Here is an 18,223-nt window from a genome sequence, read left to right on the forward strand (position 1 = left end):
CACAACTGGCTTAATCAGATTGACAAGACAATTTCTTTTACAATTTTACAAAAAGCTTGCCAGTTGGGAACAGCGAAAGTGTTTAAAAAAGTAATAATAAAAACAACATCAGAAAGTTAATAATGCTATGAAACAATAATAATGACAGTTAAGGTGATTTCCATTGTAATTGAAAAGCTTGGGAACATAACAAAAAGAACACCATAAATGGATTACTCAGATTGACAAAACAATTTCTTTTATAATTTTGCAAAAGGCTTGCCTTTGGAAATGGCGGTAGTGTTTATAAAGCTTAAATGTCTAAAGCCAAAGGAGTTGACCTGATGTTTAAGAAAAAAATCCATCTAAAAACATCCAAAGGCTAAGAATACTACTACTACTACTACTACTACTACTACTACTACTACTACTATAATAATAATAATAATAATAATAATAATAATAATAATAATAATAATCTATCTATATATCTATAAAAGTAAACGTGTCTGTGTGTCTGTATATATTTCCCTACGCAATAACTCTGTCAATTTTTAGTCTACAGACTCGAAATTTGATATACAGGGTACTGAGATTTGGAAAATCGATGCGATCGGGTTTCAGCCAGAAATTTCGCTGTTAAGGAGTCAAAGTTCAACGATTTCACCTTTGAGAACTCTACCAAACTCCTCCGACAATTTTGGGTATAAACACTTGACATTTTAGATATTGGTTTCTTGGACAACTAACTTAATAACTTGATTTGAGCCCAAAACAATACATAGTAAGGGGTCATAATAGGGGTAAAAGTTTTAAAAAAAATGTAACCTCTGCGGTCTTTACCAAATTACTCAGACAATTTCTGGTCTAAACATATGAAATTTTACAAAAAGGGTATTCAGACATAGGGCAAGCTTTTTAATCGGTTTTGGTAAAAAATTTTGCTACCAAGGGGTCGAAGTTCAAAAAATTTGACCTTTGCGATCTCTAGCAAACTATTAAGCCAATTTTGTTTCTAAACATTTGAAATTTTACATAAAGTGTATTCAGACATGCAGCAAGCTTTTTAATCAGTTTTTGTGCGAAAATTTGGCTGGCAAGAGGTCAAAGTTTACAGAGTTGACCTTTGTATACTCTACCAAACTCCTCCGCCAATTTTTGATCTAAACACTTGAAATTTTAGATGTATGTTACTTGGATATGAGTCAAATATTTGAATTTAATTTGAGCCTAAAACCATAAATGTTAGGGGATAAAAATCGGGGTCAAAATTAAAAAGAAAATTGACGTCTGTGGTCTCTACTAACGTTTCTCTATGGTAGTTAAGGAAACCTATTATATAGAAAGGCATTACGATACATATTCACACTTTTTAATACATACATATGCTCATAAAGTTATGAACAGTACATAGGGCCTGAGCATAGCAAGGCGGAACTGCTAATAATAATAATAATAATAATTATAATAATAATAATAATGATAATAATAATAAATTTGGTAAGTTGTCTATGCAGGGATTTTTTTTATATTGGAAATCAATCCAATTTTAATGAACGTTAGTCCTGGCTCTGGCATTACAAACTTGTCTTCATCATTTAGATATATTCAATACATACATAGTCTCTTGTTTGTTTCTTATTATTTTCTATCATTTTTTTCTACCTGGGATTGGACTTCCTATGAGGTGCCCAGCATTCACCTCTTATCTTATATATTTCAGCTTATAAATAATTTAATGATCGCGTTATATGCAACTGTTTGGATATATCTGTAACTTGGTTTACAAGGTATATTTTTTATATAGGTTTTGGATTTTTTCCTATATTACCTCAGTTAGTTTTAAGGGATCAAGCTGCTCCTATCATGGGGCTAACACTTGATTCCATTATGATTGAAATTTATATCCGAGGGCTCTTTTAAGAATAGATGCTGTCCCCTTTATGGCTACTATCTGTATTTTGTTATACCTTGGTCTTTCTGGGATTGCTTCTAAGTATTTCTGGGGATTCTTTTTTATTAAGTCAGTTGCTCCTATTACAACCGGCCGTGGATATGACCTTAAACTATATCTAGCGGTGAGGCCCCAGCTTGCGGGCTTTGGAGAGTGTGGAGCCACCCTTTAATTGCTATTGTTCCCAGGTCCACTCTGACCCGGAGTGGTAGTACCTGTTAGGGTCCCAACTATGGCTTAAATAGAAACCGACTTGAAAACAAATATATTGTATTAAAAAAAATTTCTTCCGAATCTTTGGATTCAGCATTAAATAACCTGAAAAGGGTTGATATTAGTGTTGTGCCGATGAATCGGAATCGGAATCGGGAATCGGTTAAATCGGTAATTTTCCGGGAATCGGAATCGGCATCGGAATCGGAAAAATTTGTGTATAATTTCCGATTCCAAAATCGATTCTTTGAATATTTTTCAAAAGTTAATTTTCAATTGCTTGTACCGATTATAAATATTTATTTCTTTTAAACTATTAGTAAAACTAAACTCTATAGATCTACGTACTCGGTATAGAATGAAGTTCTCATAACAAAATCACATAATTTCATTAAATAGTTTTTGTTTTACGCTCCCTTGACTAATTATCGCAGTTTTTTTTAGGAAGATTCCGAATTTCCCAAATCGTTTTTACGGCATAAAATAAAAACTATTTGATGAAATTACGTGATTTTTTTATGAGAACTTCATTCCATAACGAGTACGTAGAATATATATATATTTTTTATTTTTCGTTTTTTAACATACTGTAAACTGCACAAGCACCCTTTTTTAATATGTGAAGACAGTTTAGAGCTTCATCCTAGATCTAAAAATAATTTGGTTTTTAGTGGGTTTACAAATATCGTCCAAAAGTAGAATTTCAATGAGGGGGGACTTTTAAATGTAAATATAATTTCTTTTTCAATCTGAAAAATTTCTAAATGTTTTCTCTTTATCTATTTTATCCAGACTTTGATAAATTCATTGTGAGATATTCATGTATATTTTTAACTTTTCCGAAACCCGAGAAAAATGCGACGATGTCAGACAATGTGGCTCCAGGAAAATAAAATAAAACTCTATTCGTTTGAAATCTTTTCATATTAAACTCCTTGAGAAATTTGGCAAGTGGGTGTGAAAAAGTATTGTTGTCGAAACCAACGGCATCGAAGGTGTTAATTACCCCATAATACTTTCAACTCAACTTTTGAGTGAGATTGGCGGGCTTCAGCGAGGCCTCCGTGATATATATATATATATATATATATATATATATATATATATATATATATATATATATATATATATATATCACGGAGGCCTTGGCTTCAGACGGCATTGGCGCCGTCGTAGCAATCCTTAAGTATAAACATAAACAATACCGACAGAATCAAAGAAAATCACACTGGAAGCATATTTCAAATTAAATCAAAGGCCAAGCCTTTTCACAATTTTGCCCATTCCTTGTTGGTCCCCCCGATTTATCGGAGAGGGACTATAGTTTTCAGTGGCGTTCGTCCGTTCTTCCGTTCGTTCGTCCGTTCGTCCGGATGATTCCCGGATAACCGTCCATTACTTTTTTCTGAAATTTTGCCACAAGTTGTACTCCAATACGTAGATGTGCACAACATCGAGTTTTTTTTAAAGAAAACTCTCGTTGCTCCCCCAGGGGCTGAAAAGGGGTAAAAAATGCCCAAAATGGCAAAAATGACACTTTTGGCCCGATAACTTTTTTCCCGTCCATTAGATTTTACTGAAACTTGTCCAAAATGTGAAGGCAATTGTTGCAAATGTAAATTCAGTATCGCTGACCCTGGCAAAACTCTGGTTTACGCCCCCCGGGAACTTTTAGGGCTAAAAACCACCCCTTTTTTATGCTCTTTTTTTCATATTTGTCTAAAATGTGATTATGTATCTCTATTTAGTGTTTTTTTATGGTGCTGAACTCAAATTTACATGTCTTAAGGCCTGAAACATAGCCGTTTGTCCATTTTGACAAGTAATCATCTCCCCCATGGGGGCAAAAGAGGTAAAAAAAATACCTCAAAATGACTCTAAATAGACAAAATTTACATATTTTTCAGAATAACTTTTCATCCATTCATTAGATTTTTCTGAAACTTGGCGAAACCATGGGCATACCTGATATACACCTGATGGAAGTATCACTGACCCTGGGAAAAATCAGAGTCACAAGCCCTGGAGGTTTTAGGGCTAATATTGGGTGTGGAGCAAAAGTTGAACTTAGTCATTTTTCTGAAAACTTTTGAAAAAATTTTTTTCACTCAAAATTGTTTTTTTATCAGTTATGTATCACTTTTTTATCACTTTATTCGATCCCCCCTCCTCACATAGAGGGGGGCCATGCATGCACGGCTTGTTATATTTGTCAATACCGATTGCCGAGTGAGGGAGCAGCAAACATACCGACAAAACCCAACACTTTTATATTCTACTTTTCATTTAATTAGCAATAATGTTTGATATTATTTTTCTGGGCAAAATATTTCTTAATTTTAGACAATTCTTTCGCTACTTTGAAAATAAACTGCATTCTTCTAAAGGTTATCTAGCGAATTTTCGCAAAGTTTCAATTTTTGTTTTGTTTATTTTACGCATATAAAATAAGTTTAGATCTTCTTTAGTTTTACTAATAGTTTAAAAGAAAGAAATATTTATAATCGGTACAAACAATTGAAAATGAACTTTTTAAAAATATTAAAAGAATCGATTTGGGAATCGGAAATTAGGCACAAATTTTTCCGATTCCAATACCGATTCCGATACCCCCAAAATTACCGATTTATCCGATTCCCGATTCCGATTAATCGACAGAACACTAATATAAAACGATTAGGAATTTAAAATAGACGGTCAGTTTCACAAATAAATATAACGTAACATGAGCTGTAGTGTGTTACCAATTTTAAATTATGTGCGCTTATTGGGGATAGGGTGTCTACTTTTTAAGCGATTACACATGGTTTTACAACGTTGCAAACCGAACTTAATTTAGTGGGAAACACTTTAGTTAATATCCATAAAGAATTAGGATGGCCAGAAATGATCATCATTTTACGTTAAATTTATATTCGAAACTGATCTTACACTCTAAATTCTAAATGATCGCTTTTCTTTCCGCCAATTAAAAAAATGTTCTAACACGTAATCTATAAAAGTAATATTTCATTTTGGAATAGGGATTTAGCTGCGAGAGAAAGCACAGAAAGCTCACGCAATCTCACGTTAAAAATGGTTTTCATAAAAGTAATATTATTATTTAGAAATTCGTTCGTAACAATGAGATGTGGCTTTGCTAAGTGGCGTTGTTAAATATATTGTTCTTACATCGTTTTCTTATTTTGCCTACCAATCTTCGAATATTTTCCACTATTCATGTAAGTAGCATGTTATACAGTAAATACGAACTGGTACAATATAGCTTTGTTTTAAAATCAAAATAAATGTTTTGTTGTGTTACAATTTTTAATCAATTACAAGGCAAACATTTGAGATAAAATATACGCGGACATTAACCAGGGGTTTATGTAATAATTTGAAAATTTACGAAAAAACAAACAAAAAAATCTCTAATTAAATATGTATAAATTTTACAAGAATCGGAATCGGAATCGGGAATCGGATCGGAATCGGAAATTTTGAACGGAATCGGAATCGGAATCGGAATCGGGAAAAATTTTGGCATCGTCCCATCACTAGTTGATATGCCGTAAAACAAAAACAACCAACCAACCTATTACAACCGGTATAAAGTTTATTTCTTTCAGAGGCCATGTCGTTTTTAGATCATATTTAGCTCTTGATATTTTGTTATCTTTTCCCGTTCAGCTCTATTCAAGCCAAACAGATTTGGAACTGTGACATCGATAAGGAGTGCTGTTGCAAGAATTTTGGGTTACAAGAATAAATGATGTTTGACTACATTTTTTTATCAGTTACACAAAATCAAGTGGTTCCCTCTTGGAGGTAATATTTCATTTTATTACATTTAAAATATATACAACAGGACTTTCATAAAGTAAATATGTCGCTTTTATAACACTATTTTATTTTCACAACAAATGGTCTTCAGTAATTGCGTCTAAGTATTTCATGAGATTTGTATTATTGCACTTGATCTTACAACAATCAATATAATATTTACATCGTTTTTTAGAGACAATGTTGTTTACTTCACCATATTGTATTCTATTCTCCACTTTATTTTTTTACATTTAAATATTTCATATTGGAAAACATTTGACAGTGTTATGTCTGGTGTACATTGGCTGCCCGGGAGTCACAATATGACAATGTTTGGTCGTGTAAAGTACATCAAAGTGTATTGTTTTAGAGCGTAGCTGATTCTTACAACAGTCTAGTGAAACAGCCTTTCAATTTGTTGTATAGTGAGATTTGTTTCTTCGGAAGAAAACCTGTCACATAATCTGTGCTAGAATTTTGTGATTCCAGACTCGAACCAACTTTTACAACTTTTTCCTAGCTATGGAATTTCATGCTTCTTTTCGTAATTCAGAATTCGGATTTATATCTGAGATCCATTAAAACTCATGATTATTTTTGCTTAGTGTAAATTTTCATTGCTAGTCAATCCAAACCAAAATTAGAATTCTCTCTCACTATCTTTATTTCTGAATTATTAATAAAAAATTAGTTGTTTGTGCAAAAACACTTCCATCTGCTAGTTCTATTTAAACTACACCACGGACAATACTGTCATTTTTAACATAATCCCCCATTGAGGAGCGTTAGAACTACACTGGGATAGCTTTTTATTCCCGGGTGATGCCAGATAACCCAAGGATTTAAGATAGAGAAGATAAATATATATATTTTATTTCATGTCAAAATAGATATTGTTTGAAACCAGAGAAATATATTTTTACGGCTAAAAGTTGATGACAGGAAATTTCACTTATAACATTGTCGGGTCTTAGTGATCTCAAGGTCGGATGTCAGAATTGACATCTGGCCTTAGAAATCGTGAGAATTAGTAATTCAGATTTCAGGTATGGGAATTGTGCCCACCCAGGGATCTGGGGCCCTCGATTTCGTGGCAAAACCTTATTGGCTGGGGGGAATTTCCATCCCATCCACATACCTTACTATATATACGACTGTCGTGCAAAAATTAGTTAGATTAGATCAGTTGCAGTTGGGGATCGCTTGTTGACTTTGAGAAGAACAGACCGTATAGGGACGTGACCCCCTCCACCTTCCTCATCCAACCATTTGTGCTGTATGTGAAGAGATTTGAGACTGTGAAAAGAACTTACAAAAACTGAATGATAATTGTAAAAACATTTGAACATAATTCTGCGAAATTAAGCTTCTGTAGATAGACTACATAAGTTTGTCTTTCTTCCTGCCTGCTGCTTCGATATTCGCTTTCAGCATACCAGATTTTATGTAACAACCTCAGAGAAGACTAGACTACATGAGCCGAGAATTCAGATAGACAGGGGTCCTTAACCACCTTCTCTTGAGTGAGGTGTTACAGTACGTCATTTGTTTACTTTTCTGAACTAAATTTCAACTGTTATATTTTATTACATTTTTTTTTATTGAAATATTTTATATTGGAAAATATTGGAGGTCATAACATGCAACAATGTTTTGTTATGTGAAAGGAGATTGATCTGTATTCTCTTAGGGCATAGTGTCAGACTCGTTTTGGCCATCTTGAGTTGGAAACCATGCTTTAGTTTCAGAAGAGTTTCCGATGAGTAGTTATTCTATACAAGTCTTGGAGATGACGAATTCTCAGTGGACAGCTGTTCTGTACAGGTTCAGGACTTTATAATTTTGCAGCCAAAGAGCAAAAGATATTTCTCGTGCTGACACGAGAAAAATATGTGCAAGGTTGCTACAAAGGTTTAATTTTTATGGAGCAATTCTGGTTTCAGACTGGTTGATAGCAGAACGTGAATTAATTTGATTTGTCAGCAGCATTTAAAAATAGAATCTCCCAACTGTGAGGAACCATACCCCATTATTAATAAAAAAATATTGCAACATCTACCGCACCCCAATTTTTGTATAGTAAGGAAGTCCTTCTGGTTCATTTTTAATTCTCTTCAAAAATAAATATGTATTTTTATATTCAATTATACATAATAAAAATAGAAGTCAGTTGGATCTTAAAATTTGAGCATGTAAAAAGAAGCCATTTTTAATTTTGTTTAAAAGTCAAAAAATATATATGCGTATAGAAAAGAGAAATAAAAGAAATATAGGTTTACTTTTACTTGTAAAAAAGGGTGGGCATGTGAAAAAGTAGGCCATTTCTTAATTTTGATTATGCCGTCTCGTTCCAAAAGAAAGACAAAAAAAGCACATATACATACATACATGTATATCCATAAAAAGAGAATTTATTAATATTTTTATGTGTTAAAACAAAACCCAAAGAATAGGAAATTCTGGGTAAATTAGAAAGAAAATATTGTGCATATATAAAAGTAAAAAAAGTAAATTTCAATTTCTGTGCGCCTTAAAATAAGCGTGAAATATTTGTATATAAAAAAATATACGAAAAAATGTTTTCTGAAAGTAAATTTTTATTTTAAGTTTTTTTTTTAGTTTTTTATTTCAGTAAAAGTATTAGTTACACATTAGTAGGTTAAAGTGTTAATACAAACAAAATTGATGCAGTTTATCGTCTTGCCCAGGACAATTTTGAATATATATATATATATATATATATATATATATATACTTACATAGGCCCATGAAAAGATTTTAAAGTTAAATCCTCCGACAAGTTTTAACTTTATTTTTGTCATGGGTTTTGTGAATACATCAGCGATATTTTGCTCTGATATGCAATTCAAAATAATGGATACCCTTTTGACCTCGTTCTTGATGAAGTGGTATTCAATATGTATATGCTTAGATCTTTGGTGAATTACTGTGTTCTGTGCTAAGACTATGCTGGCTTAATTATCACAATTAATTATTATGGGGTTCTTAATTAATTCTGGTTCTAAAACAGTCTTTAGGATATTTTTAGGTAAAGTGCTTCTTGTGCAGTATGTGTGAGCACAATAAATTCCGCCTCACACATAGAGAGAGATACAATCTGTTGATTTTTAGGTTTCCACGAAATAAAAGACTCATTTTTTGAAAGTCTGAAACAATATCCAGATATACTTTTTTGATCTTCAGCATTTCCCCAATCTGAATCTGAAAATCCTTCTAATTTTAGGGGACTTGTTGATTTTCTAAATACTAAATTCTGTTCCTTAGTTCCTTTTAAATAATGAAGGACTTGTTTAGTAGCTCTGTTTAAATCCTTCATTGTCGGTCTGGATAATTTTTGCAATAGTTTTGTTACTGTGTGGTATAGTAGTAGTTATTAAATAGATAAGATTTCCTATGATTTCGCATTATAATTTATTGTCGATTATTTCAGATTCTGTGTCTATGTTTTTATTAATATCATTTATGACCAGTGTAGATCGTTTGTTTCTATTCAAAATTTCGATAGGATTTTTCCAATCTACTTCGACTGATTCATTTAATGTCCTTTTTCATGAGTAAATTCTATACCTAAAAACCATGAAATTTTGCCAAGATCGGTCATTTCCAATTTTGTATTTAATCTGTTCTTAAGATCAGTAAAGATTATATTACAATTTGATGCAATTAAAGTCATTGACCCAGAAAACCAAAATCAGTAGTCTATTGCCTTTGTTTTGGGTATACAAACAGGGGTCAGCTGCACATTGTTTAAATTGTTGTTCAATTATATAATCATGAAATATTGTAAAATATTGTATTCCAACACAGTTCCATCTTTAACATTAAACGTGTCTGTGAATTTTACACATTGGATTATTTTTATTTTATTTTTTACCGGAAAATATACTAAAATGGCTGGTCTGTTTTTATCGTACCCAAGGAATATACCACTACTGGTTTTAATATTTAAATTGCTCCTTTTATCTATAAATGCGAAGCTAGTTTAATCAAATACATGCATATTGCTTAAATTTGGTTTTCTCTCGCAGAAAACATCATATAGGATTTTAGATAGGCTTTTGTTAAAGCACTGGTTGCATATATATACTGCAGCCATAAGTGCATACGTCCAGAGGTTTTTGAGTTTTGATTCCATGAGCAGACATCTTGCCATTTCAAAAAGTGTCCGCCATGATCTTTCTGCAGTCCCGTTTGGTGTGGTGATTTAGGGGCCGATTTTTCAAGCTTGATACGATAGTCAATTAATACAAGTTCAAAGTCTTTATTAGCGAATTCCGTACCATTGTCAGAGCAAATACACTTTACTTCACCATTGGGGACCATGTCGGCCAAATATTTTTTAGTTGCTAACAGGGTATCAGATGTGTTCTTTAAGAAATAAACCATTATTATACTGGTATAATTGTGTACAAAATTCAATTCATACCTGAAATTTTCTCTGCTCATCGGTTCCATGGGACTGTTAAAGTCACAATGTACCAGTGATAGAATTATCGTGGCCTTCTTGTCTGATATCTTGTTCTGATACTTTGTCATTTTTCCCAGTGTACAAACGTCATTTATTTTTTTATTTTCATTCCATCAACCACATTTGGCAACTTTTTGATATCTGGAATATTGCAGTGCCCAAGAATTTTATGCCATGTCTGTAAATCATAGCAGGCAGTTTTTGATGGGACTATGCTATTTAAATAATACAGTCTTCCATTTTCTTTAATGTCAAATACAGTTCCATTCAGGTACACCAGTTTTGGTTTATTGGGGCTAAAGTTTATATTTGCACCTTGTTTAATGTCTTGTACAGAAAATATACTTTGTTTAAATTTCGGGGTTAGAAGAACGTTTTTCAGAATACAGAAACAAAGTTCCCCTTCATTGTTCCTCAGTTCTACAAATTGACTCCGAGGCTTAAAGTTGGGGTCAAAATTGATAAAATCAGATTCCTTCATATTTACATGTGCAGTTGCACCACAATCGACAAAAAGTTGTTACTGTCTGTTGATGTGTCAAACATACATGAAAATAAAAATGGGGTCTCCTTTGAAATTTTTGTATCTACATTATAAACACTTGTGATTAGGTCGCCCACAATGATAGAAAATAATTTTTGTACTTTTCTTAGGAGAAAAATTGTTTTTGGAAAAGTTGCGGTTTTTATTCCAGGCATGAATAATATAATCAAATTTTCATATTTTTAAGTGTGCATTTTTAAACTTCATGATATTTGTAGATTCGTTTTTTTCTGTGATCATTTTCTTAGTTTCCTCGTAACTTCTGGGTGCCACCTTGAATTGACTAAAAGTCATGGGTTTTTCTTTCTGGGTTATCGTGGTGGTAAATGACTTGAAATCACTTGGTAACTCTTTAAGGGCCATGGAGATTAACAAACTGTCGCTAATAATTTCGCCACACATTTTTAAGGAATTTGCAGTGGTTTCAGCCCTTATAATATAATCTGTAATCGTCTTGGCTTCCATTCGTTTTAGAGATGTCAGTTTAGTATACAAAGAGATAATTTTCGGTTTTCCTTTCAATAAATAATACTCTCTTAATATGTTCAATGCTTTGCAACCGTTGGCCAGAGCTTCTCATTACCAGTGATAGACTTCGGCCATCTAAGCACTGTATTAATTCCGCAGACAATTGCGTTCTTTTCAATAAATTCAAGGCTGATTCTGTTTTCAGGTTGTGCCTGAATTACTTTGTATAACTTTTGGATTCGTAAATATCCTAAAAATTTCACTTGCCACAATTCAAATTTTGATTCTGATCCATCCAAGTATAGTCTCACGCTGGGCTTATAACCTCTTGAGTTGGAAGCCATGTTTTAGTTTCAGAAAAGTTTCCAATGTGTTGTTATTTTATACAAGTCTTAGAGGTGACGAATTCTCAGTAGATAGATGTTCTGTACAGGTTCAGGACTTTATAATTTTGCAGTCAAAGAGCAGAAGATATGTGCATGTGCAAGGTTGCTAAAAGATTTAATTTCTTTGGAGCAATGCTAGTTCTTGATTGGTTGATAGCAGAACGTGAATTAATTTGATTCGTGAGTTTCTAGCAGCAGAGTTTATAAACAGAATCTCCTGACTGTGAGGGACCATACTCCATTATTAATAAAAAATATTGCAACATATATATATATATATATATATATATATGTACATATACATATATACTCCATTATTAATAAAAAATATTGCAACATACATATATATACATATACATATATATACGCCATTATTAATCACAAATATTGCAACATATATATACATATCTATACATATACTTCATTATTAATCAAAAATATTGCAACAGATTATGAAGTTTCTGTCACCTTTTACTAAAAATTGCTTTTAATCAACAATCTGAAAAACAGCCTTAAGATTTGCTTTGTAGTGAACTTTGTTTCTTAAAAAAGCAAACTGTGACATAGTCTATGCTAGAATTTTGTGAGTCTAGAATTATTTTCGTAAATTGGGGTTAGACTCATGATTATTTTCGGTTAGTATTTTGGTTAGCCATTGGTCATCAATCGAAACCAAGATTGGAATTTTCTGCCGTTTTCTTTAATCCTGAACAATGATCATATTAATAAAAAATTTGTGTGAAAACACTTCATCCATCATCCTGTTTGTTCTACTACACTGCAAACAATAATTGTTCATAGATGTTGTATATAAACAGATGAGTGATAGATGTATGAGTGAGTACAGAGCTTTTATATTCCTCTGTATTTACTTGGGCGCCTGACTCTTACGGGGATTTGGGGATTGTATTGCCTTTTATTTATCAGGTGAGAGAAGGGCTTTTATATTTCTTGCATTTGCTTCTGGGGCCTCCTTAATAACCAATTGATTGATTAAACAATATATATAGTAGCTATGAAGTGATGCAAGCTTCTTTAATTAAAGATTTAGTAGGTTGTAAGCAGGGATTTTGTCATATTGGAAATCAATCCAACAATAAAAAGCGTTATTCCTGGATCTGACATATCAACCTTGTCTTCGTCACATAGAGATATTCAATATCTACTCTGTCTCTTGTTTATTTTATTTTTATTTTCTATCATTTTCTTCGAACTAACATTCACCTGCTATCTTATACATTTCAGCCAAGAGATTAGGGTTAGGGTTAATTATCGCTTTATCTGCCATTGTTTGAATAAATCTATAACTTTCTTTATCAAAGAATATTTTCCACGTAGTTTTTTAATTTTTTCTTATTCGTATAATTGTGAAGATGTATTTATAACTTTATTTGGTTTTTGCAACAGTTGGTTCTCTAGTAATTGTGTCCAAGTATTTCTCCAGATTTTTATTAGTCCACTTGCTCTTACAACGATTGATATAATATTTATATCTTTCAGAGACAATGTGGTTTTTCAACCTTTTTTACTTGTATTATGTAAACTTGATTTATGAGACCATAAAAGAATGTTTTTCCTCCATGTGAATTTTCATGTTTCAATAAATTATATTTTTTCAGAACAAGAGTATTAACATACTTCACAAGAATGTATCTTTTTTTCTCAATTTTTATTTTTCTTAAGCCAAGTATGGGTTATCTTACCAGATGCTAAACATTCACTCGCTATTTTATACATTCCACCTGAGAGATCTTTTTAAGATTCTAACCATCCCTTTAAGTGCAATTGTTTGAATCTCCTTTGCACTTTGTTCACAGGTTATATTCACTGGGCATATTTGTCAAGATGTCATTTTTCTTTTGTGTGAGTTCTTATATGTTTCACTAGCGATGATTTTTCAGAACAAGAATACTTACAAACTTCACAAGAATATGGCTTTTCCCCAGTGTGAGTTCTCATATGCTTCACTATATCTGAATTTTGATAACAGGAATATCCACAAATTTTACAAGAATGTGGCTTTTCTCCAGTGTGAGTTCTTATATGCTTCACTAAATCTGATTTTTGAGAACAAGAATATCCACACACCTCACAAGAATGTGGTTTTTCCCTAGTGTGAGTTCTCATATGTTTCATTAGATAAGATTTTTCAGAACAAGAATATTCACACATTTCACAAGAATGTGGCTTTTTCCCAAAGTGTGTTCTCATATGTCTCACTAACTTAGATCTTTGAGAACAAGTATAGTCACACACCTCACAAGAATGTGGCTTTTCCCCAGTATGAGTTCTCATATGTATCATTAAGTCTGATTTTCGAGAACAAGAATGTCCACAAACTTCACAAGAATGTGGCTTTTCCCCAGTGTGAGTTCTCATATGTCTCACTAAATCTGATTTATCAGAACAAGAATATCCACAAATTTCACAAGAATGTGGCTTTTCCTTAGTGTGAGTTCTCATATGTTTCACTAAATCTGATTTTTGAGAACAAAAATATTTACAAACATCACAGGAATGTGGCTTTTCCCCAGTGTGAGTTCTCATATGTTTCACTAAATTAGATTTCTGAGAACAAGAATATGCACACACTTCACAAGAATGTGGCTTTTCTCCAGTGTGAGTTCTCATATGCTTCAATAAATTTGATTTTTGAGAACAAGAATATCCACAAACTTCACAAGAATGTGGCTTTTCTCCAGTGTGAGTTTTCATATGCTTCAATAAATTTGATTTTTGAGAACAAGAATATCCACAAACTTCACAAGAATGTGGCTTTTCTGCAGTATGGGTTTTCATGTTTCACTAAGGATTATTTTTCAGAATAAAAATATCCACAAACTTCACAAGAAATTTTACTTTTCTCCAGTGTGAGTTCTTATATATTTCCAAAACGACAAATGTTCAGAACAAGAATGTCTACACACTTTACAAGAACGTGACTTTTTTCAGTGTGAGTTTTCATATGTATCACTAACGATGATTTTACTGAACAAGAATATCAAAAAACTTTACTAGAATATGGTAGTGTGAATTCTCATATACTTTACTAACCATTGTTTTTCAGAATGAGAAATTTTATACATTTTCAGGAACATTGCCTTTCTATTTTTATTTCATTTTACTTATTGTATTTTTAAGTTGGGGATTGGGCATGCTTCCGGATATCAAAAATTTACCCTGTATCTCATATATTTCAAATAAGAGATTTTTTAAAAATGCTATCTTCTCTTTGAATAGAATTGTTTTCCCAGCATGTTTCTCATATGTGGCACTAAATGTTATTTTTTTTTATAAGAAAATCACATAATAAAAATGTGATTTTTTTTCCAGTTTGATTTCTCATGTAAAAGTTTTTGATTTGATCTCTTATTAACTTTGGATTTATTTGAAAATTAAATTGATATCTTACAGAAACTAATATTACCTTCAAGGTGTGTTATGTCTTCCTAAATAATTCAGAAAATTTGTGTCCAGTATAATAAATCTTTCCACAGATATCACTGTAGTCTTCCAAATAAGGTAATAATTGTTTGTAATAAAACAATCATATTCCATTAAAATTCAATAATAAGGTCCATTCAGGAACATCTGCGAAAATAAGATTCAATATTTTAGTATTTGCATTCACGTATTACTATTGCGTTTAATGTTGTCAACATTTTTGGATTGAATTCATAACATCTAGATTAATTTAAAACGTCACAAGAGACATGTTAAAAATAAGTATTTTTAAATTTACACAAAACAAGTTGCTTAGAATATAATCTAGTTAAAATTATATCTAGAGTTTTTATATGATTATCATTGTGGTAAGAAAATCAACAATTATATATATATATTAATTTTCTTTTTTTTGGAAAATGATTCCAGCAGAGTGCTCTATTATAAGGAAAAATCAAAAAATAAGAGCATATTTTTAATGTTTTTTTACAGAAATTTTAGATATGTCATCAGTACTGTCAGTTTCAAACCTGATAATTAGGGACTGTTTTAGATAACCATATGAAACTCTCTTCAGCTAATTCTGATTCACATTATCTCTGAAGAGAACTTGATATGGGTATCTAAAACAGTCCCTAGGTTTGAAACCGATGATACTGATGACTTATCTCATCTAAACTTTCTGTAAACAAAACAAAAAAGTATTGTGACAAAAGGCCAATCAAAAAGTTTACTTTGCATTCATTTTTAAAAATATGAAATTTTCTTAATGTATTTTTTGTGCCCAACTAGACACTATTTTTGTTGAAAATCTTAATTTTTATATATTTATACTTTTTGTTTCTTATATATTTGTCAATTTGTGAATACTATCATCGAATTAAGCTTTGTCTGAGAAAATATATCTGTTGACCCTCTAATTCATTTTAATATAAAAATCGTTTGTAATTACACATTTTTTGCTCAAAATGTTGTAAATGTTTAGTTTACTAATTATCAAGCAGATAATTTGAGATCATTACAAAGACTTTGTGGAAATAGTGAGTTTTCTTAACCTTTCCAGAAAATTTATTTTAACTGAAAGTATTATAGACGTCCTCAGATCTCACATTAGAATTTGCATTTAGTATTATTTCCACATGTCGCCTAACTATATTCATTTAAAACAAGGTTCAAAAAGTGTCTTCAACCTAATAAGTTCTGTCCCTACATGCAAGCTCTGCTTGCTGTCCCATCATCACAATGTTTAATCCTTATAATTGTTTTTCAATTAATTTAATGGAATATGCTCTCATGAATATATAGTAATTGTACCCTCTCGACGTACATACAAGCAACAAAATATCACTCCTTCCATGTAATTATCTCAATCTGTGAAAGATTTTTACTTTTTACTTGTCTCTCTTGGTTTGCTAGATTTTGGAGTTCCCTCCCTGTTTTCTGCTTCCATTGCCATACAGAAATGCAGTAGTTTAAATGTAATGTGTAATAGTCCTAAATAATAGCCTCTTACACCCAGGTGGTAATATACCCTTTTTTGGTATTAAAATGAGTAAAAAAAAAACTCTTGAATGTTTATCTTCAAATCTCTTTTCACTCCTAATTCCTATGAATGTAAAATATTTTTAATCATAAGCGTTTTACTTATCAGCATGTTGGATGTTTGATTTTTAATTATTAAGACTAAATAATTATATTACTATGAACAAATAATACATATTTCATTGACTGATATGTAATCTATCTAGGGTTATATGAGCGTGTTGAAAATTGTGATTTTGCTGTGAAAAGTGTTTAATACAAAAAGAGTTCAAGGGTTAAGAGTGACGTATATCAAACTCTGTTTCTGGGGTCAACCATAGCACCTAAAATAGGTCATTCGAGTTCGTGTGAAAGAAAAAAAAAGAAAAAAGAAGAGGGATAACATAACATAAAGCAAGTCAGTCTGGTTTCCGATTTCAGAAAAGGCAGAGTATGCAAGTTAGTCTAATTTTAGATTTTGGACAAAGCAGACACATTGATATTTGCACAAAAAATGCACCAGAAAAAAGAAATTAAAAAAAGAGTTACCCCACAAAAGATGTGAAATGGCCAAGACCTAATAGAATAAACCAAATAGTAATTAATTAAAGGAAGCAGCTACAAGCGACAGAAAACCAAGATAACAGAAAAAAGTTATGGTGAATTTATCGCGTATATAGACACACACACACTAGGTATATCATGATTACATTCATAGATACAGTCAAAGAGACACACGTAATGAGATACACATGCAAAAGAAAAATTAAATTGAAGAAAATTACAAAATGTTGAGAGCTAGATTTTATTTATATTAAATATACATAGAACTGATTTTTGCAATTAACCATTGACTGCTAAACACATTCTTAACCAGAAAGCGCAATTCTTAGTCATTATGCTGTTGTATCAAAATTAATGATATGCTGTTGCAAAAGTAGTTTAGAACTTTAAAAATGAAAAATGTTTTTAAAAAATTACACCACATAAAAGTTGTTTCCTATGCACAGAATTTAAAATAAAAAAACAACAAAATGTAATCAAACCCATTGCAGATTACACCCAAAGTCAAATTTTTTTTTTCATCTATTACGTTTTAGCAGCCTAAAAAATATCCACAGAAAAAGAATTTAAACAAATGACATTAACATTTTTGAGTGAGGATTACTTTCCTTAACATTAAATGAGCACCTGATTAATAACCAGCGATGGCAGTTTCCCATTTTTGTGGAGGGAGGCTCATATAGGTTTTTGGTTTTTACGTTTTTAAAGGGATAGTCGACTTAACAATTTTAATATTAAAATTCATGTTTTCTACTTAAAGGCATTAAATTTTTTACATATAAATTTTTTATTTGTATTAAGGAATTGTTTTATTTTTGTTCTATTGCAAACAATGACTTTTGATAATATTTTTT

This window comes from Euprymna scolopes, chromosome 19 (assembly GCF_053919585.1).
Source record: "Euprymna scolopes isolate OS-2025 chromosome 19, ASM5391958v1, whole genome shotgun sequence".
In the NCBI taxonomy this organism is placed as follows: Eukaryota; Metazoa; Mollusca; class Cephalopoda; order Sepiida; family Sepiolidae; genus Euprymna; species Euprymna scolopes.